Raw genomic sequence first — 27,136 nt, 5'->3', positions numbered from 1 at the left:
GAGTAATCTGTCCTGGGGCTAATGAAGCTGATGATTAGGATTGTAGCAGTGGAAGATGAAGTCAGAATAGAAGTAGTGAAATGTAGAATATTCCAAACTACCCACTATGTCCAACGTAATGTAGAAATTCTAATTTTTTTTTGTTACTGAATCACCAAGCTAGTTGCAGGTGGGAACTGCTTATCCCTTACATAAACCTAATTATCAGGAACATCTACGAAGTTTCTGATGAAAACATATAAACATGTAGCTCATTGGTTTCTTTATTTCCAATTCAAAATAATTACATTATTGGAAAGTACAAATTTTCCAAAGGCTATGTTCAGATTTCTTAGCAACACTGGTTAATCTTCCTAATAGACCTAGGACTCTTAATGATTCTGACAGGTGTGGTCCTTTATATTCTCTGTCCACAGCATCCAGACAGGAATGTAAGCAACAGGACAACTGGGAGAAGGTGATAGGAAAATGGAAAAGAGCCAGAAATACAATGAACATGCAAGCAATCAGGCTGGAACCCTGCAGAGTTTGAAACTAGGCCAATTTCTTCTTTGGCTAGGAATAGGAGGAGCTAATTGAGTCATCGGAGACTTTTTTGAAGAGAGGCACATGGAGCACTGCAATATTCGAAGTTCAGTGGGCATAGAAAAATAACAAATATTCAGTTGTCTGGGGATTGCTACATATTTATGATTAGTGTTTGAAAAATAAGTTCCCGATCCATTGTCAGAATAAATAAATATTAGGGAGCATACAAAGGTTGTGCATGTGACCAAAGATCAAAGTGCATATGGAATTTAATGATGTTCATAATATTGATGGGTTTCCCCTCAAAAATCATGAGAAGACATGGTAAAATATGAGTTAGTATCTTTGGGGTTATTGTCTGTGGAACACAAAAGCCAGGAAGACAGAAGAAAATTAGATAATCACTGCTTGAAAAGAGGTGAGTCTCTGTGTCTGAGCTGGTGAGTTTCACCTTGCAAAAGTCTAAACAAGGCACATCTGCAAATTGTTACCTGATGATTGGCTTATCAACAGCAGCAAATAAAGGTAAGGCAAGTATAAATGGAGTGGCCATTGTGTCAGTGGCCCAGTGTTGGAGTGGGGAGCTGAGGCTTTGGTGAGAAGAGGTGAAGGTAAGTTTCTTTCTTTGATTTGGTGTTTCCTGTAGTGCAGAGTAGTGAGAATGGCTCCAGGTTCAGTGGTGTGTGCAGCTTGTGAGATGTGGGAGTTCTGGGAGATATCCAGTCTCCCTGATAACTACATCTGCATGAGGTGCATCTAGCTGCAGCTCTTTACAGACTGTGTGAGGGAGGTGGAGCTGCAGCTGGATGCCATTTGGATCCTATGGGATACTGAGGAGTACATAGACAAGAGGTGAGTCTCTGTGCCTGAGCTGGTCACTCTGAGGCTGTAGGAGGCAGGTAGCTGGGTGACTGTCAGGAGAAGGATGGAGAAGAGGCAAATGATGTAGAGTACCCCTGTGGCTGTTCCCCTCAATAACAGGTATACTGCTTTGGATACTGTTGGGAGGGATCAGCCTACCAGAGGAAAGCTGCAGTGACCAGGTCTCTGGCACTGAGCCTGATCGTGTGGTGCAGAAGGGAAGGGAGAGTGGTAGTGATAGGGGATTCCATAGTAAGGGGGGCAGACAAGAGATCATGTGGATGTGAAAGAGACTCCTGGATGGTATATTGCCTCCCTGGTGCCAGGGTCAGGGAATTCTCAGACTGGGTCCACAGCATTCTGAAGGGGGAGGGTGAATAGCTAGAGGTCATGGTACATATTGATACCAATGACATAGGTAGGAAAAGAGATGAGGTCCTGAAGAGGGAATATAGGGAGTTAGGTAGGAAGCTGAGAAGAAAGACCTCAAGGGTAGTAATCTCCAGCTTGCTGCCTGTGCCATGTGCCAGTGAGGGTAAGAATAAGGTGATTTGGCAGATGAATGCGTGGCTGAGAAATTAGTGCAGGGACAGGATTTCAGATTTGTTGATCATTGGGATCTCTTCTGGGGAAGTTATGACCTGTACAAAAGGGATGGGATACACTTGAACTAGAGGGGGATTAATATTCTTGCAGGCAGGTTTGCTAGAACTGTTGGGGAGGATTTAAACTAGTTTGGTAGGGGGATGGGAACCAGAGTGATAGGTCAGAGCTTGGTTCATTTACTGTGCAAGTAGATGCAGAGTGTAGAAAGACTGAGGAAGGATAGGCAGTTGAAAAGGCAAAATTACAGTCAGTTGGATGGGCTGAAGTGTGTCTACTTTAATGTGAGAAGTATCAGGAACAAGGCTGATGAGCTTAGAGTGTGGGTAAGTAGGTGGAACTATGAAGTGGTGGCCATTACAGAGACTTGGCTGTTGCAAGGGCAGGAATGGCTGCTGGACATCTTGGGGTTTAGATGTTTCAAAAGGGATGGGGTGGAGGTAAAAGAAGTGGGGGAGTGGCTTTGCTGATCAGGGACAGTGTCACAATTGTAGAAAGGGAGGATGTCCTGGAGGAATCATCCACTGAGTCAGTGTGGTTGTGAATCAGAAACAGAAATGGAGTGATCAGTCTGCTTGGAGTATTCTACAGACATTTCCCTCCCCCACCCCACCCCAAATAGCAGCAGAGATGCTGAGGAGCAGATTGGGATGCAGAGTTTGGAGAGGTGCAAAAATAACGGGGTTGTTGTCATGGGTGACTTCAACTTCCCTGATATTGATTGGTACCTCCTTAGTGTAAAGGGGATAGATGGGACGGAGTTTGTTCGGTGTATCCAAGAAGGATTCCTGACACAGTATGTGGACAGGCTGATGAGAGGAGAGGCCATACTGAACCCTGTACTAGGCAATGAGCCTGGTCAGGTTTCAGATCTCTTGGTGGGAGAGCATTTTGGAGATAGTGACCATAACTCCTTGACCTTTACCATAGCCTTGGAGAGGGATAGGAGCAGATGATATGGGAAAGTATTTAACTGGGGGAGGGGGCATTATGATGCTGTTAGGCAGGAACTTGAGAGTGTAAATTGGGAACAGATTCTTGGAAGTGCACAGTGGAAATATTGAAGTTGTCTAAGGAATACTAGCATGGGGCTCTGGATAAGTTTGTTACATTGAGGCAGGGTAAGGATGGTGGAGTGAAGGAACCATGGTTAACAAGATGTAGAACATCTTGCCAAGAGGAAGAAAGAAGCTTACCCAAGGTTTAGAAAGCACGGATCAGACAGGACTCTAGAGATTTGAGGTAGCCAGGAGGGAGCTTAAGAATGGGCTTAGGAGAGCTAGAAGGGTGCATGAGAAGTCCTTGGTGAGTAGGATCAAGGAAAACCCCAAGGTGTTCTACACATACATGGAGAATAGAAGGGTGCATGAGAAGTCCTTGGTGAGTAGGATCAAGGAAAACCCCAAGGTGTTCTACACATACATGGAGAATAGAGGATTACTAGAGTAAGTGTAGGACCAATCAGGGATAAAAGAGGAAATGTGTTTGGAGTCGAAAGAGGTAGGGGAGGTCTTTAATGAATACTTTGCTTTGGCATTCACCAGAGAGAGAGATACCTTGATGTTTGTGAGAATGGTGTATGACACTCTCATGTGCCAGGGCATGTCGATGTGAGGAAAGAGGATGTGCTGGAACTATTGAAAAACATTAGGATAGGTAAGTCACTGAGGCCAGATGGGATATATCCAAGGTTATTATGGGAAGCTAGGGAAAAGATTGCTGTGCCTTTGGCAATGAGCTTTGTCCTTACTGGCCACAGGAGTAGTGCTGGATGATTGGAGGGTGGCAAATCTTCCTTTCTTTAAGAAAGGAAGTAGGGATAACCCTGGGAATTACATACCAGTGAGCCTTACTTCAGTGGTGGGCAAATTACTGGAGAAGATTCTTGGAGACAGGATTTATGGGCATTTGGAGAAGCATAGGCTGATTAGGGATAGTCAGCATAACTTTGTAAGGGGCAGGTCATGCCTCATGAGCCTGAATGAATTCTTTGAGGATGTGACAAAGTACATTGAAGGTAGAGCAGTGGATGTGGTATACATGGATTTTAGTAAGACCTTTGGTAAGGTTCCTCCTGGAAGGCTTATTCAGAAAGTCAGGAGGCATGGGATCCAGGGAAACTTGGCTGTGTGGATTCAGAATTGGCTCACCCATCAAAGACAGGGTGGTGGTAGATGGTGTGTATTTTGCCTGGAGGTCAGTGACCAGTGGTGTTCTGCAGGGATCTGTTCTGTGACCCCTGGCTCTTTGATTTTTATAAATGACTGATGTGGATGGGTGGGTTAGTAAGTTTGCTGCTGATACAAAGGTTGGTGGTGTTGTGGATAGTGTAGAAGGTTGCTGTAGATTACAACAGGATATTGATAGAATGCAGAACTGGGCTGAAGTGGCAGATGGAGTTCAACCTGGATAAGTGTGAAGTGATGCACTTTGGGAGATTGCATTTGAAGGCAGAATACAAGGTTAATGGCAGGACTCTTAGCAGTGTGGAGGAACAGAGGGATCTTGGGCTCCATGTCCATAGATCCCTCAAGGTTGCCATGCAGGTCGATAGGGTTGTTAAGAAGGCTTATGGAGTGTTGGCCTTCATTAGTCAGGGTATTGAGTTCAAGAGCCATGAGGTGATGTTGCAGCTGTGTAGAACTCTGGTCAGACCTTGGAGTATTGTGTTCAGTTCTGGTTGCCTCATTGTAGGAAGGATGTGGAAGCTTTTGAGAGGGTGCAGAGGAGATTTACCAGGATGTTGCCTGGATTGGAGAGCATGTCTTATGAGGATAGGTTGAGTGAGCTAGGGCTTTTCTCTTTGAAGAGAAGGAGGATGAGCGGTGACTCAACAGATGTACAAGATGATAAGAGGCATAGATTGAGTGGATATTCAGACTTTTTCCTGGGTGGTGATGGCTAATATGAGGGGACATAATTCTAAGGTGATTGGAGGAAGGTATAAGGGGGATGTTGGGCTAAGTTTTTTAGTGGTGGGTGTGTGGAATGCACTGCCTGCAGAGGTTGTGGGGGCAGATACATGAGGGACATTTAAGAGACTCTTGGATAGACACATGAATGACGGGAAAATAGGGGGCTATGTGGGAGGGAAGGGTTAGATAGATCTTAGAGCAGGATAAAATGTCGGCACAACATTGTGGCCCAAAGGGCCTGTACTGTGCTGTAAGTGTTCTGTTCTAGATAAGTTAGGGGTAAGACTGGCAACATAACAGAAATTATCATTTTAACTCCAAGGGCAAGAGAATAGTTTAAAAGGGAATTATTGTACTGAGGAGTGAAACCCTTAAAGTAGACATTGAAAGATTGTCAGAGATAATTAAGTATTTAACCTGGGAAGAGAATGAAAGATATAGTGCATTTCACAACCTCAGGTTGCTTTATAACCTATTCTATACTTCTGAAGCATACTCTCTGTTGTAATCTAGTAACTCTGCAGGAGTACTAGAAAAAACAATGTAAAAATATCAAAATTAAAATGGAAAATAAAGGGTTAATGAACAAAAGCTAAATCATGAGGTCAAAGAAAGCTTTAACTTAATTATTGCACTGAAGGTTTGAGTATGCTATGGTTTTGAGTCATTTGGTCCAAAAGAAAAGACATTATAATTCATAGACTAATTGGGCTTGCATCACTTATCCAAAAACTACAAAAACATAACTGTAATAAATAACACTTAGAAAAATATGGGTAAAATAGAGACACAGTGGACCTGTAAGGTGGAAGTTATATCATACTCAAAGTTCCATGGAATTACTTAAAGAATTTATAGAACTTGCACAAAAGTGTGTAACAAAGTACTATATAAGTCAGATTGAGTAGATATCATGATGTTAATATACATAGACTTAGGATCAAATAACTAGATCATGGATCAGATATAAATGAATATTAAGATCAGCAAGATAGCCTTAACTATGAGTGTATTTTAAATTTGTTTTAGGACCTCTAGATTTCCACATACATAAAATAGCTGGGATATGGACATTGACAGAATAATATCAAATTTTGTTAATGAGAATGAATTAAATTCTTGCCAGTTTGAGGAACATTGCAGGAGGCTGAAGGAAGATGACGACATTTTTATTGCATGCAGATGTTTGACTGTTTTCTGCCAATAACCATTTTATACTACATTTTGGAAAAAGTGGCCAAGTGTGGAAGTATAAGCTTAAAGCTGAATATAATTGCTGGGATAACTTCTTGCAGTGGAAATGCACAACCCTTTTAAAGCAATTGGCAAATGGAAAAAAGTTTTTAAAGAGGAGGAGAAGCTAATGCAGAGACTTGTGAGATTATTGAATGGAAAAATCGGGGGGTGATACTGCACTTCTACAAGTCACTGGTTAGGTTGTATTTGAAGTACTGTTGTAGTTTTATTCATCTTACATAAGGGATATCAGAGGGTTGGGGAAAAATAAAATATAAACTTAATAGCATGAAACCAGGAATGAGATACATTTACAATGAGGTACTTGGAAAAACTGGGGTTGTATCTTAAAATTTGCTGGAAATAGTCTATGGATTAGATAGCATCTGCAGAGACAGATATGGAGTTAATGTTTCAGGTCAATGACTATTCATCAGAGGTGACAATGGAAACTATGGCCAGAAAAGAACACTTGTGACAAAGAACAATACACAAATGCTGGAGGAACTCAGCAGCTCAGGCAGCATCTATGGAGGGAAATAAACAGTCAACGTTTTGGGTCGAAACCTTCAGGATGGTCCAAAAATGGAACCAAGCAAAGGTGGTTTTATCTAGCTCTTGGGGAACTTTGGTCTGATAGGTTGGGGAGGATGAGGAGGGATGGTTTGCCATGGCTGTAACCAAGAGTTTAGATCCACCCTATTGGCTGTAAAACTACTGCCCTCAATCCCCCTCTTTCACATCTTGGGGGTTTACTAGTGACATTACTAATGGTTCAAAAACAAATTATCTTTTGGGTTCACAACAGGACCAATAGCTTAGATACATATTTGAGACCAAATGTCCACATTTGGCCTGGTCTTGGGTCTCTCTTTTGCTGCACATGACACATGTCCCAAGTTTGAGTTTAAAAATGGATCCTCATTAATTTCTTTTGCATTATGGTTTACATTGTCACATTGCTTGTTGCCAATATCACCAGCTGTTAAACTATCTCCAGCTTTTCACTAGGGGTGTGTGTGCCTTTTTTCTATCATTAAGAGCTGTTAAAATGCTTTTAACTACTACCTGTAACATTCACCAGTTCTGACAAAGAGGTCCCTGTTGAAAGTTTAGCTTATTTGTTCTCTGTACAGATGTTGGCTGACCTCCTGAGTGTCTCAAACATGTTCTGTTTTTGTTTCTTATTTTTTTTTGGTTTTGCTGTTACAGAAGGTGGTTGGGGTAAAGTGAATTACCCAAACACCTTACTGGTGCAATTCACTATGACAACAAATACAATTCAAAGTTTGTATATTCTTAACCATCTTTTTCCTGTCATGAGGTCTTTCTAAACATGGACAATATCAGTTGTTCTGACAATGAACATTGTGCCATTTGGAAAATGACTTAAAGATGTGCTACAATAAACTACAGATGCACAAATAGATTTTACTGGTTTATGTAATGCCAATGTGAGCACATATTATATTGCAAGATATTTAAATATCAGCACCTTACTCATGCAGAATTTCCATTTTTAACCCTTGATTTTCATTATGCCATTTGCTCAGGTTATATTCACAAGCTTCTGTAGAATGGAGACAAGACTGCAGATGCTGGAACCTGGAGCAACAATCTGCTGGAGGAACTCAACAGGTCGAGCAGCATCTGTGCGGTCCTGATGTAGGGTTTCGACCTGAAATGTCGACAATTCCCTTCTCCCCACAGCTGCTGCTCGTCCAGCTGAGTTCCACCAGCAGATTGTTTGTTGCTTCCATAAGAAGCTTAATTTTTCACTACTGATTTCTTCTCCAGGTTGATCCAGTTTTTCTGTTTTTATTCACTATATTATTAATTTATTTAGGTCTCTGGCTTTTTCAGCTTTTTTCCCTTCACATTAAGTTAATTCATTCCTTTTTATTTTTCTTGGGTTCTCATTAACTGAAATTATTACCAATCCCAAAATTTCAATAGGTTTTAAATCAAGCATATGAATTTTAACCCAAACATCAAGTTATATTGTGTGAGGCTACTCTGATATATTTCCTGATTCTGGAAGAACAAGGTTCATTTCTCTTTTCTAGTAATCTGCAGATGTATGTAACAAAACAAAATTGAAAGATTTGTTACCATGTCCTTTCACTGGATTAAAAAATACTGTTTGTTAATATCCCACTCTATGCAAAATATTGTTCTTTCTCAACATAGGTCTGAAACAAGAACTTCAAGTTAACAAGCATATTTTTCCCAGTAATATATTATCACTCCAATGATGGTGCTAACAATAGAAAGTAAATATGATATAAAAGTAACATAATATGCTCCCTACAGAACTTCTCAGGGATTCTTGTCTAAAGAATTTAACTGATTATGATGGAAGTTTCATATTGACTCAAAGCCATGTAGCAACAAAGCATCTCTCGCCATGCATTCTTTTGCATTAGTTTGACAGTGGTGGATTAGGGAAGGACAGAAGATAAGGACCTGGGTGCAACTGAGTTCACATTTGATCTGCTGCTTCCTTGTTTCCCCAGTGATTAAGAACTTAATCCTCAAATCTAATCAGTTTATGCAGTCCTACTTGTTTAATTTATAATTCCCTCATGGTAAATAGTGATGTGATGAATAATTGCTTCAATTACCAGTGAAAGTCAAACTCCCATTAAGTGTATCGTATAGTATCCAGTCATCCCAATTTCCATCTCCAATTTAGGAGCACTCAAGCTGCCTGAAATCCTCCAATATTGTATTTCGTAACTTCATGGAGTGACAATTGAATATGATACTTGCCTACAGCTGTTCAGTCAGATGTCATCAGATGTCTTTACACAAATGGAAAAAAGACTGCATGGATTTCATTTACTTTAAGTGAACCTTTTATCTTGCTCTTCATTTGATCCCTTTGCTATTAATTTCCTTATAGACGATGCATCCTGTTTGTCTGATAATCTGTCACTCCATGACAATGACATTAACTGATTTCCAGAACTCGTGTGGAAAATAGCCCAATGAAGAATTTGACATTTCTTTCCCTTCCCTTCACATGTAGATGCTTGAAAAGGATGAGTGAAGGAAGAATGGGCACTATGACTGCATCATTGTGGTATAGGATGACATTCAAGTGGTTGGACTCGGTATAATCAGGTGTTAAATAATACCTTCTATAAATTCTAGCAAGAGCCCTGAATGCTATGTTGGAATTGTTACCCACCACATGTCAGTGTTAATGACATCTTGGGGTTTGAAAAGAATCCAGATATCATGGTCCATGTAAAGAATTAATGACATAGGTAGGACTAGGAAAGAGACCTAGTTTGAGAAACCAGGGTCAAAATTAAAATGTAAAAGCTTAATGTAATATTCCAGGATACTTGATGTATGAGGGCGAAGACAAGATGCTAATGGGTAGTCCTTTTTAAAAAAAAAAAAAGTATGAAGTCATGGTAGAATTGTGGATTGATCTCCAGCCAGAACAACAGGAAACAGAATCAAAAGCAAAATATTGACAGTAGTAGTGAGGATTGATCTTAACCCAGAAGAACAGGAAAGAAAATCAAAAGTGAAATACTGCAGATGGAGGAAATTTAAAATAAAAATAGAAACTGCCAGAAATGTTCAGGTGGTCAGGCAGCAGTTATGGAGAAAAGTAATATTTCAGGTCAGTGACTTCTGGAAGTAGACTGAAAATCAGTGGAATTAGATAACAATGAACAAAACAATGGTGTTTATAGTTTACTAGCCCTCAAAGCAGCAATGGGTTTTCAGAAAATTAATCAAAAAATTCAGAGCTTGTTGCAAAGATTGTACAATATTAATGGGGGACTTTAATCTTCATAAAGATCAGGCACATGTGGATTGGAGGATAGGCTCCTGGAGCAATGCCTCGGATGCAATGAGAGAACAGGCTATTGCAGACCATATTGAGTATAAAGAAATACTGTTAATTAGCATTATCATAATAAGGATCATCAATGGAAAATCATAATATGATAAAAATATGCAGTTAAAAGAATTTAATTGTATATTAAAGCCAAATTATATAGATATGAGAGGAAACTTGAGTTGAAAGAAAAGTAGACTGGGAAATAAGATTAAGTGGTTCTTCAATAGCTTAACAATGGCAAAGATTGGAAGAATTATTTCAAACTTTGCAATAAATATAAATGTCAAATAGAAAATCTCCACAGAAAAGTGCACCTATGGCAGCTTAAGGAAGTTGAGGACAAAACTGAAAGAAACTTATAACATTGCTAAGAAGAATATTAGGCATGAGAAATGGGAGAGTTGTGAGAAGAACCAACAGATGAACAAAAAATTATGAAGTGGAAGAGAGAATTTGAGGGTAAATTACCCAGAAATATTTAAATTAATATAGCTTCTGCAATATCCTTAAAAAAAAAATCAGTGTAGGACCATTAAGTTTAGATGACGACATTTTTGAAGGGGAATAAAGTAATGGCTGAGAGATGAAACAAATGTGTTTGAATTCACTGTAGATGCAATAAATGTAACAGTTAATGGGACACCAAGCATTTAATGACATTGAGCAGATTACAATAGTTGATACCATTAATGAGGAAGGATTGGAGAAACTAAGACTAAGGGTAAAAAAAATTCTGCAGACTTAACAGCCTGCATCCAGGCTTCTATAAGAGGCGGCTGAAGAGATTGTGGATGGATTGGTGATGATATTCCCATTTTACCTGGATTTGGCAGAAAAGTGCCAGCAGATTGGAATATGACAGATATTACACTGATACCTAAGAGGAGGAATGGACAAAGTATGGATTCATAAAAGGGTTGGACTGACATTGGTTATTGGCAAAGTATTGTAAATCCATTATAAATGATGTTGTAACAGGGCACTTAGGAAAATCATAATATGATTAGGCAGAGTCAATGTGGTTTATATGAAAGGAAAATTCTTTGACAAATCTAATAGAGATTCTTTTGTGTACTATGTAGCTCATAAAAGGTTATTAGACAACATCTAATTAAATAAAATAAGTGATCCTGTGATTAGGGGTAACATATAAGCACAATTAGAGAATTGGTTAAAGGACAGAAAACAAAGCAATAATAAATCTTTTTTGGGTTGGCAGCCTGTTACTGCTTGTGTGCCATAGCAATCACTTGGCCCAGAGATACTTGTAATTTACATTATAGTAAATGAAAAGAGGTCTAGAAATTGATGTCTGGCTTAAAAGGCATGATGTTTTTCCTATAGGATCATTGCATGGTGCACCAATTATTATTTCTGTAAAACTTTGGTAGCAATGATTGGTTTGGCTTGGGTAACAGAGGACCAATCAGAGTCTGTGGATCATGGTGGCTGGCCAGACATTAAGGGCTTGATCAGGGCCTGGGCTGGTGGTGGTAGTGGGTCCTTGGAAGTTGGCACTGTGCCTGGGGGAGGAGGTATTGCAGATTATGGAGTTTGGGAGTCAAAGTTATAGTTGGAGAGTTTGGATAAATTAGAGTTTTTTGGGGGGGGTGGGGTGGAAGAGAGACTGCTGAGTCAGGGGTGGGATTAGGAAGTTAGAGGGTTGTTACCTTGGAGGCAGTGTTAGTGGGGAAACTGGTGAAGTAAAAGGAGTGGAGGTAAGTAAGTGAGGACTCAGGATGGAATAGCATGTTTGGAACTTTGTTGTCCTGGGAGTGTCCAGTGGTGGCCTCTCCTCAGAGCAACAGGCATGATTTCACTGGCAACATGCCTAAAGAAGCATTGCACTGGGAATGTAATCAGGATCTAGTGTGATGTGTCTAAGCTGTAAAAATAATTCACCACCAGTCAAATTTCCATTGTGGTGTGATTTGGTCTGGAGGATTTAAAAAGGTGCTGCACTCTCTCATTTTAGGCCAGAGTGTCCAGGTTTGCATAAGGTTGGGTGGGAAAATGTGGAGGTCACAAGAGTCTGCAAAAGGATAGAGACAGAATTAGCAAGTGGGCAAGAAGATCACATGTGAAGTATAATGCAGGAAGGTATAATTGCTCATTTTGTTGCAAGAGTAGAAATGACAAATTTTTTTGAATAGTGAGAAACTACAAAGTGTTGGTGTACAGTGAGCCTTGTGTGCAAAGTCGTAAAAGGCAGAATGAAAACATGCAGGCAGAGCAAGCACTTTGAGAGGAGAATGTTATGTTCATCACAAGGAGCTTCAGGAGTCGGAGTCTTGAAGTGGTTCAGGTGGAACCAAACCTGGAATTTAATGTGCAGCTTCTGTTTCCGTGCCTAAGGAAGGATGTACTTGCCCTGAAGTCAGGGCAGTGTAAATTCACTAAATTGATGCTGGGATGAGAGGATTGACCTTGAGGTGAGAGATTCAGTACAAGTGGCTTATGCATACTTTAGCAGAATGAGAGGTGAGCTGATGGAACAGATTGAACATAGTTTATTTTCTCATGTCCTTGGATTACAGAGTAGTTTGGGAGATTGGGAACTCAAGCAAAAGGGTTGATATGGTTTTCCCCCCTCATCTTACCTCCTAGCAAAGCTGATATACTTTAACTACTGAACAAGGTTTGGCCAATGGGAATGCATTCATTATGTTGACTGTCACTCTGACTGAAATTATCTAAATTAGCACAGCTAAAGAAATCCAACAATTTCCTTTTGCCTCTGGATTGTTTTAAACTGTATGGATTTGGAAGAGAAGGCCTTAAATCTTGGTATAATTCTGGGGAAACTGGGATTACATGAGAGAGACTGTTATAAATTTTAAATACTGTTTAGAGGATGTCATAGATTTTGATGAAGCAGTTTAGTTCTGTCTTATTGGTTCAGTGGTAATGCCCTAATATCTGAGGAAAAATTTGAAGGTTCAAACTCCAAAAATTACTGCACTAAGGGGAATTTGTACCATTGGAACTGCTGTCTTTCAAGACCTCTGGTCTATTTGGGTAGATATAAAGGATACCTTGGATGAAAAGCAAGAGTTTTCTCAGACAACATTATTGCCTCTCATTCTTATAATTTTGTAAGTAAAATTTAAATTATTGAAGGTTTTCCAATGAAATGTTACATAGTCATAATCATACAGCATTTGGCCCTTCGGCCAAAGGAGTGTGCACTGATCATTAACCACCTATTTATACCAATTATTCCATTTTTTAAAAAAAAATTTGTCCCAGATTCTACTGCTCACCTACACACTCAGGGCAACTTCAGCAGCCAATTAACATCTGCATGTCTTTGGGATGTGGGAGGAAACCAGAGCACCTGGAGAAAAACCTTATGGGTCACAGGGAGAATGTGCAAACTCCACACGGACAGAAACCAGGGTCAGAATGAACCCAGATCCTGGGTGGTAGGTATGGATCACCAAGGGGAAAAAAGGGTTAACTTCTGTACATCGTACACTTCTATTGTGCTTGTTTTGTAAATTGCATCTCCCCTCCACTTGCATTGATCTTGGCCTGGTTACTAAATGCAACTCCACTAGCTACACCAATGTGCAGCAGATTTTATTATCTCCATCTTCTCAAAAAGAAGAGGGAGAATTATGGAACATCTGGTTGCTATTTAGAATAATGATGGCTGACAAAACATCACATTTACATTATGAAATATATTATGAGAGATTATATTTCTTAAAGCTTTTGATACCTCAGTCAATGATGACCTGTTTCAGTTTTTACTCCCTGATTTGATCCTTGTGAGAATTCTTCAATCTACTTTGCTACTCTTGCTTGTGAACTCTTCTGATGCTATTATTGATTCACTGTAGATGATGCCTCTTTAACAGCTGGATTGGGAAATTGTCGTCACTGAGTCCATTGTGTACCTTTGCTGAGGACTTAATTTGAGGTCAGCAATGAATGTCACCCATTTATTCTTGCATTTAGTAACCAAGCCAAGATCAATGCAAGTGGAGGGGAGATGCAATTTACAAAATGAGCACAATAAAAGTGTATAATGTACAGAAGTTACCTTTTTCATGATGATCCATATGGGTAGCCCATTTTTATAGCAAAGCTCTAACAAAGATAATATTGGTGTTGGTTTATTATTGTCACTTGTACTGAGGTACAGTGAAAAACTTGTCTTGCAAACCAATCATACAAGTCAATTCATTACACAGTGCAGTTACATTGAGTTAGTAGAGTGCATAGATGTAGTACAGGTAAAAACAATAACAGTACAGTAAAATGTCACAGCTACAGAGAGTGCAGTGCAATAAGGTGCAAGGTCATAACAAGGTAGACTGTGAGGTCATAGTCCATTCATTGTATAAGGGAACCATTCAATAGTCTTATCACAGTGGGGTAGAAGCTGTCCTTAAGTCTGGTATGTGCCCTCAGGCACCTGTATCTTCTACCTGATGGAAGAGGAGAGAAGAGAGAATGTCCCTGGTGGGAGGGGTCTTTGATTATGCTGGCTGTTTCACCAAGATGAGGTAAAGACAGTCCAAGGAGGGGTGGCTGGTGTCTGTGATGCACTGGGCTATGTCCACAACACTGCAGTTTCTTGTGGTTCTGGGCAGAGCAGTTGCCATACCAAGCTGTGATACATCTAGAAAGGATGCTTTCTATGGTGCATTGATAAAAGTTGGTGAGAGTCCAAGGGGACAAACCAAATTTCTTTAGCCTCTTGAGGAAGTAGAGGCACTAGTAAGCTTTCTTGGCTGTGGTATCTATGTGACTTGACCAGGACAGGCTGCTGGTGATGTTCACTCTCAGGAACTTGAAGCTCTCAACCCTCTTGACCTCGGCATCATTGATGTAGACAGGTACATATACACCTCCGCCTCTCAATGACCAGATCTTTTGTTTTGTTGACATTGAGGGAAAGGTTGTTTTCATGACATCATTCCACTAAGTTCTCTATCTTTTTCCTGTGCTCTGACTCATCGCTGTTTGAGATACAGCCTACAATGGTGGTATTATCTGCAAACTTGTGGATGAAGTTAGAGCAGAATCTGGCCACAGTCATGAGTGTAGAGGGTTGAGGACGCAGCCTTGTGGGGCACCAGTGTTGAGAATAATCGTGCTGGAAGTATTGCTGCCTATCCTCACTGATTGCAGTCTGTTAGAAAATCAAGGATCCAGTTACAGAGGGAGGTGTTGTGTCCTAGGTCTTGGAGTTTGGTGACAAGCTTGCTTGGGATTATTGTATTGAAGGCAGAGCTGTAATCAATAAACAATAGTCTAATGCAGGTGTCTTTTACTGTCCAGAGCTGAGTGTAGGGCCAGGGAGATGGCATCTGCTGTAGACCTGTTCTGAAGATAGGTGAATTGCAATGGGTCCAGGTTGTGTGGGAGGCTGGAGTTGATGTGTGCCATAACCAATCTCTCATAGCACTTCATGATGGTGGATGTCAGCCACTGGTTGGTAGTCATTGAGGCATGTTACCTTGCTCTTCAGTACTGGGATGATAGTGGTCTTAAAACAGGTGGGAACCTGAGATTGAAGCAGGGAGAGGTTAAGTATGTCCACAAATACTTCTGCCAGCTGATCAGCACAAGATCTGAGCACATGGCCAGGGACACCATCTGGGCCAGGTGCTTTCCTTGTAAGATCAGTCTTCCAGAGAGTGAACACATCTTCCACTGTGATCACAGGTTCGGCTGTGTTGGTGGCCGTCAGGGTGGATGGTGACAATCCACTTCCCTTCTGTTCAAAATGTGCATAAAATGCATTAAGTTCATCAGGAAGGGATGCATTGTTGTTAACTATGCAGTCCAACTTTGTCTTGTAGCCTGTTATGGCATGTAAGCCCCACCATAACTGATGACTGGTCAGGGAATCTTCTGTGCTACTATATTTCATGAGTTGAACTCATCAACTCTTGTAATTCAAGAACTTTTGATTTACTCTTAAATGATTTTGAGGCATTCATGAATCAAACTTATGGGAATTTTTTTTTGATGTTTGCAAAGGCAAAACAAGTGAAGTATGTTATTCGGGTTCAATTTTACAAACAGGTGAAATGTCTGTTAGAATTTTTGAGGCATAGAAAAGTTAACAACAATCAAAGTTATAAACTCAATTCCAGATCCAGGTATAATCTAATTCCAGTTCAAACTATAGCTGCTAACAATGGTTTAATGTCTTGCTGTTAAAGTGTAAGGTAATCAAAATGGATTTGGAGACGTGAAGCTCACTATCCCTCCCCCATGGTCTACCCACTGCATAGTTACTGAAAGAGCTTTGTTTCTTCATATAATATCAAATTCATTTCAGCTCTTGAAAATGAACAATGACAAAACCAGTGGTGGCGAGGAGGAAGAGTAATTCACTTTATCTTCAAAGTAACAACAGTCCAAAAACAGTGTAATGCTGTTGCTATGCATGAGTGCCACAATATAATGATTTTTAGACATAAATTAAAACAGAAATGTAGTGCCATACAAATTACAAAAGCTGGGACTTTTGTTCTTCTGTGGTGATGCATATTCCAGGCTAGGTTTTCCAGTGAAGATTATTTTACAGTTAACATCATTACTATTATCAGGCTTTAAATGGAAAAATAGATTTTCTTCAGTGATTTACACAGGATTAGCATGTGAAAATACTTTATTTCTAATTAAGCTTAAGACATTAAAAAAGAGAATTGCAAATGAGAAACTAGTTTCAAAGATGGACGCAATTAACTGCATTTGATAGAACGGTATTGATTATGAAAAGGGCAACAAATTTAAAAATTGTACTATATACTGCTACATCCAAAGTGGAAAAAGTGTGAAAATGACTTGTAGATCTATAAGATAAAAAGCCAATCTGATACTGTAACAACAATGTTAAAGATTCATCACCTCCATGTTTGTGCTTGGCATAAAACCATACAAGGAATTGGTTTATTATTGTTACATGTCACAAGATAGAGAAACTTTTTTGCAAGCTATCCATTCAGGTCATTTCAACACAAGTACATTGAGGTAGAACAAGGGGAAGGCAATAACAATGCAGAATAGTGTTAGTGTCAGTTACAGAGTGCAGAGTAGGTGACAAAGTGCAAGGGCAATGATAGGGTAGATTGTGAGGCCAAGAGTTCATCTTTAACGTACAAGAGGTCCATTCAAGAGTCTTATAACAGAGGGATAGAAGCGGTCCTTGAGCCTGGTACATGCTTTCAAGCTTTTGTATCTTTTGCCCGATGGAAGGTGGGGAGAAGAGAGAATGTCTGTCTGGGTTGGGAGTAGGATGTGGAAAGATACAGACAAGTTCCTCCAGCAGTTTGTTTTTGAGACAACGTACCTGTGTTTATCAGACTCATTTGGCTGGATTGTTCTTCCTTCATACTAGCATTTACAGAAGACACTTTCTGACTGCTTGCTCGCCACTGGTACTTATCATGGGTACAAGGTGAATGGTGGGCAGATGTTGGATCAGTTCTTTCGCAAAGCTGAAGTCTCCACAAGAAATATTTTACCAATTAGTGCCATATTATGGTAGGAATGCAATTACAATTTGCTCAATAGGTTTTTAGATATTGAGGGAATCTAAGGTGATGGGGATAGTGCAAGAAAGTTGTGTTGAGGTAAAAGATCAGCCATGATCTTATTGAATGGTGGAACAGGGACGAGTGGCAGAACAGCTTACACTTGCTCCTATTTCTTCTGTCTATTATGCAAACACTAAGTGTTTCCTGGTCAGAAGGTGTTTTTGAGCTGGAGGATGACAACATAATAAGTTTGTGATTAGCTTGAGAAAAATTTTCACATGAAATTCCAAGAATCCAAAGAATATGACAATGATTACTTTACTGAAGGAAAGAACAGCCACTGAGTACACCATAAAGCAACATGGTGTCAGAAAGTAACTTGACCATGTTATTTTGGCAATAAGTATGACTTTGCTTGCATACAACTTGCTTTTCAGATGCATTATATGGATCACTATAGGAGAATGTATGTAGTGTGGCTTGAAGGATGCAGATTTTGGATTAACCTGCTAGAAAGTGATGCTGATGGCTGTAGTAGATACACAATAGAAGTAAACTTACTGAGACAGGACGTGGAAGACATGCAGTCAGTGACTGGCGATGTCAGACTCTGCTTTCTTCCAAGTAGGTGGTACAACATTGACCTCCATGTTGGAAGTTTGAGTGCATAAAGTGCCTCAATAGCTGGAAGGTGAGCTAAGCAACTTGCCAAATTAGTGGAAGCAACAGAAGGAGGAATTTTCCCTGTATTCAGTTGGCAATGATAGATAAACAGGAGAAAACAAAAGAGACTGCATCTGGTCATTCACCATGTCCAAGAGGTCCAATGAATGATCTCTCTGTCAATGAGAAGTACAACAAGCTTCCATGCAATGAGGGTGAACAGGTACAAGTTTTTCAGGAGATGTGGGGCATTGGCGAGACATTACACATATCTGACTGAACTGAATTTGTTGGTTGCAGATTGTGATTTTGAAGACCTGAGGAACTCATTGATCTGTGGTGCGATTGTACCGTATGTGGAGCTTAAGATGCAGGATTATTGAGAGAAACAGATTTCAGCTTGGCAAAGTCCATTATATCCTGTGAGGTCTTGGAGAAAGCTAAAGCTGGGATTGATGGGTTGGATAGTAGATAGCATAATTTCATCCATGCAGTCAATCAGAAGAACAGACAGTAAGAATAGCAACAGTTGAAGTTATACAGATAGTGCAGCATGAAGGCAGGAGAAGACTACTCAACTGTTTGTCCATACAAGCACATGCATCAGGCAAGAAGATGCACATTGCAGACAGTCATGTGTAGCTTTTTATAGGAAAGGCAGAATTGAAGCAAGTGAATATACTGAAGGATCTGCCTATAACAAAGACAGTGATGACAAAACTACAGCAAGGCATATCAATGCTGCAAGATTTGTATGCAGTTGTCAGGAAGGCCAGAGAAGGCGCACATTCTTGCCCCATATTTCCATGTTCAAGATGAGCTCAAGGTTCCTGAGGAATTGCTTTAAGAGGTGAAAGAATTAATGCCAAAATCTGAGGAGTAAATGCTAGAAAGTGTACATTAATCACATCTCAGAACAGCTGTTTGAGGAGACCTTAAGATACACAGAACTGGCCAGGAATAAATGCAAAAATGAAAGATTTCACACCCAAATGTGATGGGTGCAGATCAAGTATCAGGGATATCGTCATGCTTGAGACCAAAAGCTGCCAACTGATGGTAGGTAGGTTTCCCAATTTCCTGGAAATAAACTTTCCTTTCAACCATGTCATCAGCAGTCATTCACAAGTTGAAAACTCTTCCAAATACAATATTGGAGACAAAGTGTAACAGAAAATGGCTCAGTTTGTTTCCAGTAGGTTTGACAGTAGGTTTGACTTTGTGGGAATTCATTAATACAATGTTGTCATCACACTATCTGTAATCCAGGGAAAAGGGGAGACTTCTGTAAACAGTGCAGCTCAACATGTTCACAATTTGCATAAGAACAGAAAATGCTGGAAACACTGATTCTGGCAACATCTGAGAGACAGTTAACAGTTCAGGTTGAAGAACTTCAGGCTGAAAACAATAACATTCTTTCTCTTTTCATAGAAACCTGAGTGTTTTCAGGATCTTAAGTTTTTATTTCAAATTTCCAGCATCTGCAGTTTTTTAATTTTCAGCTCTGTATATTTATTGTTGGATTGGAAACTCATGAAGTTCTATACTGAAAGCACAGTGATTATGTTAAGAAGTTTAACTTGTATGGACATTAATGCTTGTAAATTTATTTGGTTATTGGAACACAAAGAATACAGATTGTTCTATTGGATTGTAAAATCAGAACAGTCTCAACAAAATATTAAAGGAATGGCACAAGATATGTTCCATAAGCACAAGAAAAAAGTAGAAGTAAGCCATTTGGTCCTTTGAGCCTGCTGATTTTTTTTTCTTCCCTACCCCAATATCCAAAAGTCTATCAATCACAGTTTTGAATTAAGTGAATGACAGCTTCCATAGCCCTCTTGGGAAAGGAAAATCCAAAGATTCAACACAAATTAGTAAAGCCACTTCTCTTTATTTCAGAAAAAAATGATGCTGGAGAGTGGCAACATTTTGTGCGCAGCTTACTCTGTGAGCTTCACCTGAGCAAGGAACTTCATTGTTGTGGTGTATATGACAATAAACTAATATGAATCTGAATCAAATAGCCTACTTTTTATTTTCAGACAGCCCTTTTAAATTATTCCCTTGATGGATCTCTGACATTTTATTATCCATATACATCTGTTCAGACTTCTAGATTTTGACCATCTGTTCTATCATTATAAGATGCAAAGTCAAGGATGTACCTTTATTTTCTGTTGTTTTGACCATTATAGTTTTTGTGGACATTTTATCTTTCACTGCATGGGGAAAATAGCTTTGCTTGTACCAGGAATTTCTACAGTGGTTTTAGGGGAAATGGGAAAAGTAGAAATATTTTTGGAAATTGCTAAAGGGAAATCCTGTGAATGCTGGAAACCTGGAGTAAGAATCCTGGATATGCTGCCTATCTCAATGTTTACAATCCTGATGGCTGTAATGTGCTTGGCCAACTTCTTGAGGCTTATGATGAACTTCATTGGTTCAGCATAAAGGTTTGAAATACTAAGGTGAGAATGTGGAAATTAAGTGGCAGGTAACTGTGACCACACTGGCAGCAAAGTATTTTTGTTTGGTCTCCCCATTTTAGAAAAGTCTGTCCTAGATAGAGAATAGTTTACTATCTCAAGAAGTACAAGTAAACCAGTGCTTCACTTGGAAAGAATATTGAAGGCCCTAGATGGTGAAATATAGTTTTTGGAATAAATTAAAATGTTTCATTGTTGTAAACAGTCACTTTAATACTTGGTTGTATAAACTTTGTAGAAAAAAAATTGAGTACTTAACAATATATTGTCAACTAAAATCATTGATCCAGCACCCTCTTACATTCTTATGTGCTGATGTGATCCAGCAGCTAAGACATCAATTTAATTTCCCCAGCTATTGTCACTTTAGTAGCACCTGGAAGTTTGCACATCTTTATCCAAGTTTTTTTTACACACCAGTGTTTCCACTCTAAGGACCTACCTAAACATGAAACATTGTGTCCCACTCCCTTTCACACAGTGGTTGCTGTTATATTTGAAACGTTATTAGACCTTAATGTGATTCAGTGATATTCAGAGGTGAATTAATTACTAGTCAAGAAATTTTTAAAGCACTGATCTATCAACCTTGGCAAAAGTGAGGTCATTCACGTGAAATGCTAAGAGCATTAAAGGTTTTTAGCATTTGTTATATTGTTATATTAAAAAAATATTCAGCTATAAATTTGAAGAAATATTGGCCCACAGGAGCACTATATATAGAATTCACTTTTCAAAAGTTGTGATGATTTTATGATTTTTATTTTTATTTCCAAACCAGGTTATAACTCAAAGCAATAAGGAAGATAAAACTATCCTTTTGAGCTTGTAAGTATTTTCCATATAGTCCAGTATCAGTGTTTTCTTAATCGTTTATACAAATTAGCAGAGCTAGATCTGTCAAGGTTTAAACTTTTACCAAGTAAGCTGAGGTTTGGGTTGCACAGTGCTCTGTCCTCCATTTCTGTAAAGTCACAAAATATAATCATATCTTGTATGTCGTAGGACACAAAACCACACAGTTCAGTGAAGTTCCACCACAAATCCCTGGTCCATGTTTGTGAAGCACCTGATATATAATTGCCTAGAAATTGGATGTGAAGCAATCAGATCTTGGCAGCCAAGGGAATTCAGTATTGGGCTGCATGCAATTCTTGCACACTAAAGGCCTCTTGCTCACCAATGCAGAGAATATGAAGGAGACCAGAGAAATCTAGAATGTATGTCTGCAGATCCTCAAAAGTAGTAGGACAGGTCAAAAAGGTGCATGGGATGCTATCCTCTAGTTGAGGCACAGAAAATAAGAACTAAATGTTATAGTAGAACTGTATGCAGCATTAGTTAGACCACAGCTGCAGAGGGGATTTTGCAAGGATGTTGCAGGGATTAGAAAATTAAGTATGGGAGAAGCCTGGATAAGTGTGGGTTGTTCCCTTTGTTAGAGAGAAGGGAGAATTAATTGAGGTGTATACATTTGAGGGTCTTGGATTTTTAGGTTTTTAGATGCTGCTAGAAAGATCTGGACATGATGCCATTTTTGTCCAGCCATTGTAATTGATGCTTCTGACAGATTTGAAGACAATTTGGGATCATTGCATGCAGCCAACATTGCAAAGTCTGTCACCTTGAGGAAACCATTGGGGATATACGCAATGTGATGACTTCTTGGCAGAGGGGTCAGAAAACATGAGAGATTTCTAGTAATTAATGGAAGGATTAAAGGGGAAGAAGGATTTTTTTTGCACAGAGCTTGGTAAGAATCTGGAATTCATGGGCTTGGTGTTGTATGCAGAAACTTTGAACACATTTAAACAGTACTGGATATATATTTGAAGAGGCACGAGCTGTAGTGCTACATGCTTGGTGCCAGAAGATGGAATTAGGCTGGAGAGCTTTTCTTGGCAAGGATAGGCATAATGGGTTGAATAGACTCCTACAATGAGATAAATTACTAAATGGAGTAAGGAGTTGAAGTGGCTTAATAGAAAAAGTACAAATTATATCAGAGTAAATGAAATATTATTAAGGATTCTAAACCCCTCAGTCAGGGAAACCATTTTGACTGCATCCAATCTGTCACGCCCTGTAAGGATTTTGTAAGTCTTAATGAGCTCTCTCATTCTTCAAAAGAATTCAGATTTAGTCTGCTCAATCTTTATTTGACAAACCCACCATCCCTGGAAGTTGTCCAATTATTCTTCATTGCATTTCCTCTATGGCAAGTATTTTCCTTGATAAGGATTCCACAATACTCTAGGTGTGGTCTTACCAAGATCCTATGTAATTTGAGTAAGAAACTTTTACTCCTGTTTTCATATCCTCCTGTAATAAAGGCCAGCATATCATATGCCTTCTGAATCCTACATTGCATCTACATGTTGGCCTTCAGTGACTCTTTATAAGAAAACTAGGTCCCTTTTGAGCATCGACACTGCCCAAATTTTTGCCCAAACTGTTTTGTGCTCTGAAGTGGATAACTTCACACTTTACTATATCATATTGCATCAGCAATGTTCTTGCTGTTTCACTCACCTTGTCTACGTCCCCTTGAATTCTCCTTACATCTTCCCCTCTACTCAATCATGTTTTGTATCATCAGCAGACTTGGAAATACAATGAATCCTTATTTCCAATCAATAATTTTAACTTGACTTCCCTTAAAGAGAAATTCCCTTCTGGATTTCCTATAGTTTGCCCTACCCATAGAACATAAAACTGGATATGTAGAATTAAATAAAGTTGCAGTTCAGTGAGCTGCAGCCCTGAGGGGAAATGTACTGTGTGGCAAGTCTTAAGCTGAGTGCATATGGTGGCAAGTACTGTAGTAGTTCAATGTAGAAGTAACTCAGAAACAGATGTAGACTCCTGCTTCATTTTTATGTTGGAATCGGCTTGTTTTACGTCTTATTGATCTTTAATTAAACTGGAAAGAGATTGAGCTTTGTGCCAGATTGAGAAAGGAAGGACGATTGAGAAAAGTAGGGACTGGTTGGCTATGAAGACCAATTTGATGTAAAGAAAAATAGTGGTGAATGAAATTAAAAACATGATTAGTAAATTGGAAATAGATAAAATAAACAAAGGAATTTGTCATGTTTTGAGATTTTTTCTTCATAGAAGAGATTTGGGCTTGAGCTATGGTTAACTGTTATGTTTAACACAAAGTAAATTCACATATGTTTTTAAAAACATTACAGGATGCAAACATTAAAGATGTGTATTAAAGCCAGATGAGCAGACTTTACAGCTCAGTTTAGTTGACATAATTATCTCATCCCAGCCACATTAAGCAAGAATGTTCTTTATTCATTTTGGGAACAGCAGGAGTTTTCTTTCAACCAACAACCAAGGAGAGAGGGAGTTTGCCAGTTTTATTGAGACCTACTCATCAAAGAAAATGTTGGAGAGCTGCTCTTCCTACTGCCTGTGGAGACAAAGTAATGAAGAGAAATGATCGGTTAGCCAGTTATACCTGGGGAGTAAGCCTAATCTAATAAAGAGAGACTCATCCATCCTAAGCCTTATGTTGGCCAGAAGCAGTAAGGCTTATGAGAAGAACATTTAATAGCCTGCTGAGAGTGATAATTTGGCCTATTTGTTTAGTTTTCTATTCAAGAAAAGTTTTATGGTTATCTAAATCAAGATAATATGGTAGTTTTTTAGTCATTGTTATTGATGGTTCTATTTAATTAACTGATTTTTAAATCCCCACCTAACATGATATGAACATTTGATCTGTATTATTAGTCCAACCTCTGGATTACCAGTATAGTATATATTCACACTTCAACTATAACCCTGGTAATAATATGATTGTATAATTAGATATTGGCCTCAGTTGATACACACCTGAACACTATCTCCCTGAACCACTGGGAGGAATGACAAATACCACTTACCAAGGAAACTTTCAAGTAGACCAGAAACATGAAGCAATGTGGAAAAGAAACACATTCAGGAAGTCAAATAATAAAAACCTATCTGAATGAGGGGGGGGGGGGGGAAATATACCTAGGGTAAAGAAATTAGAACAAAATTAAAAGATACTTAGTAGGCTTCTTTCAAAGCTGACAAAATGAGAAATTATTAGAAAAGAATTATGCAAGAATAAAGGTGTTAGTGACAAGGATTGAAAAGTAGTTAAATTGTAATTGAAATCGGAAAGAAAGTAAATATTTATCAACAAATTTCTGGTGTCAATTTCAGTCTTAACCAATTTAAGTGAAGAGGGTTGTTGGGTTAGTAATTGTTTAAATTAGAAAAAAAAAGCTGGAAATACTCAATTTATGTTAGAAGAATCACTTCACAATTTTGAGATTTGTTTGGAAAGATTGTTAATATTATATCAAATTCATCAGATAACACTTACTGCCCTTGCAATTAATGAGTCATATAGTTTACAAGTAATTTTTTATCAACTTATTAATGTTTTTAAAAGACTGGCAGAAATTTGGTGGTTTTCTTAAAATAACTTTTGGTTAATCCCTCTATCTTGATGGAAATATTTGTCTACCTAAAGCTCTAGAAGGAATAGAGGACAAAACTTCAACCATAAACAAAATGTGCATTCCTCCTGTCCAATAAAGAATTTCAATTTGATGCTGCACTCTGTCACAGTAAAACTGTCAACTTGCTGACACCTACATTTTTATAAATGGAAACTAAAACATTCAATAGTAAAGTACTATAAACATTTCCTACTCAGCAGATTTGGAAGGGCAAGCCATATACTGAGTGCAGCATCATATTGCAATGCATATGAACACATTTTCCGTTGTATATCTAATTACCTACAAGTGAACACAAGTTCCATTATGCAGTGACATTGTTGTTAGATTTTTATTGGTAAAGTTTTGCTTTGCTGTTTTTAAAAATACCATCACAAACATAATCTTAGAGGAAATTCATCTGCAGTGAGCTGTGGGTCTCCCAGCCTAATATAATCTCCATCTGAATGATGTCAAAATACTTGCCTCCACTTCACTATCTTAAAAAAAACTACTCCAAGTACTGATCAAAGCTGGTGTAAAGGTATAGTCCTTAAGTCCTCAAACTGTATCCTGACTTTATTGATTATGATGATATTGAGTGTGTTCTAGAGTCCTAAACTTAGGTCAAGACCTCAAGTCTTACCTGTTACAAGTGTCTAATCGTACCCTCAGTTTAGGGAGATTATACAGTATCATCCTATACTTCAAAGACTGATTTACTTACTACTTTAATCTCATTTCTGAAGGGGTTTAGCTGTCGATCATTATTTCAAGAGGTGGGATCCTCTTCCCAACCAAGGAAGAGATACTTCTAGCTAACAAAACAATTTTAAATGGAGCACATGTTATTCTGAGTAAATTCTATCAGATTATAATTTTATAAAACATAAGTAAAATTCTTACAAACTAGAAAAATTATACCACTGGGTTTCTGACATCCAAGTCGTCCATCACAGGAAGGCAGCTTGGAGAAGAAATCCTTGGGCCAAGGCTGAGGAGTGGATTCTGCATCTTCTACACAACTCCTATCAGTCCTTACTATCTCCTAACACTTGTGCTGTTTTGAAGGCCTTGGAGTCACGTCACCATTTCTGAAGAATGTGACAGAATGGGTAAAAAGATTATCAGGAGTATAGTGTTTCCCGAGGCTAGCCATCTTTCTACTCTAAGTCTTTTATCATAGTGAAGGATAACACACATGATACAGCAAGACATATTGGTTTGAATATAAACATCAAAGGAGTTAACCATGGGGATATAATGCCATCATAAGCTGTGCACAATATATTAGCAAAGTATAGTATATCAAGTCGTAAGAACCATATTAAATCAAAAGTTACCCATGTCAAGAAAACGTTTGAAAGCTCATCTTTTTGTGAGGTTTTGTTATTAGACCGATTAACTGCAATAGGTGCATAAAGGCCCCCTGCAAGAATGAGAAAGATGCAAATCCATAGCCAACAATAGTGGTCTGGACTAGGAAAAGGAGAGGAGAAAGGATGATGTGGTAAGGATAGTCCCTGCTCTTCACTCTTCCAGGGATGAGGACAAACTTGAAGAATGTGTGGAAGGTGATGATGCAATAACTTGTGCCAAAGCAGACTTATGGAGATAATTAATGCTACCTCTGGAGGAGTATTGGATTTAACAGAGTTGGAGGAACAGCTGCGATTATATAATAAATGGAAGTCTATAAAGACAATACTTCCAATAGCCACAGCAATTATCCATTGGAAAACTCCAAATAAGTCTCTAATCCAACTTAATGTAGTACTAACCCACCCAGAATCTGTTGTTGAGGTCAACCTAGTGACAGCTGGGAAGGTTTTTTCTATTGTCTTGCCTAGAGCGTTGAGCCAGTCAGGGGCTTGGTATGGGTCTGCAAAGGAAACTTGTGAAAGGAGATGTCTAGTATGTCTGATTATGTCAGTAGTAGTATAGTTTTGAAGCATGCATCTGGGGTAAGATGCTAGTTAAA

At 38.8% G+C, this 27,136-nt stretch overlaps 1 long non-coding RNA gene across 1 annotated transcript; it reads left to right on the top strand.

Moving 5' to 3' along the window:
* The first annotated feature begins 1,094 nt into the window (after positions 1-1,094).
* LOC127567367 (uncharacterized) lies at positions 1,095-24,549 on the top strand. Its single transcript, XR_007955866.1, has 3 exons — positions 1,095-1,139; positions 21,450-21,496; positions 23,990-24,549. It is a non-coding gene; the product is annotated as an uncharacterized LOC127567367 (long non-coding RNA).
* The last annotated feature ends 2,587 nt before the right edge of the window (positions 24,550-27,136 follow it).

The sequence above is a fragment of the Pristis pectinata genome, chromosome 2, assembly GCF_009764475.1.
Source record: "Pristis pectinata isolate sPriPec2 chromosome 2, sPriPec2.1.pri, whole genome shotgun sequence".
Taxonomy (NCBI): Eukaryota; Metazoa; Chordata; class Chondrichthyes; order Rhinopristiformes; family Pristidae; genus Pristis; species Pristis pectinata.
The sequence above is the reverse complement of the archived record's forward strand: the minus strand, read 5'-3'. Positions and strand labels throughout refer to the sequence as shown.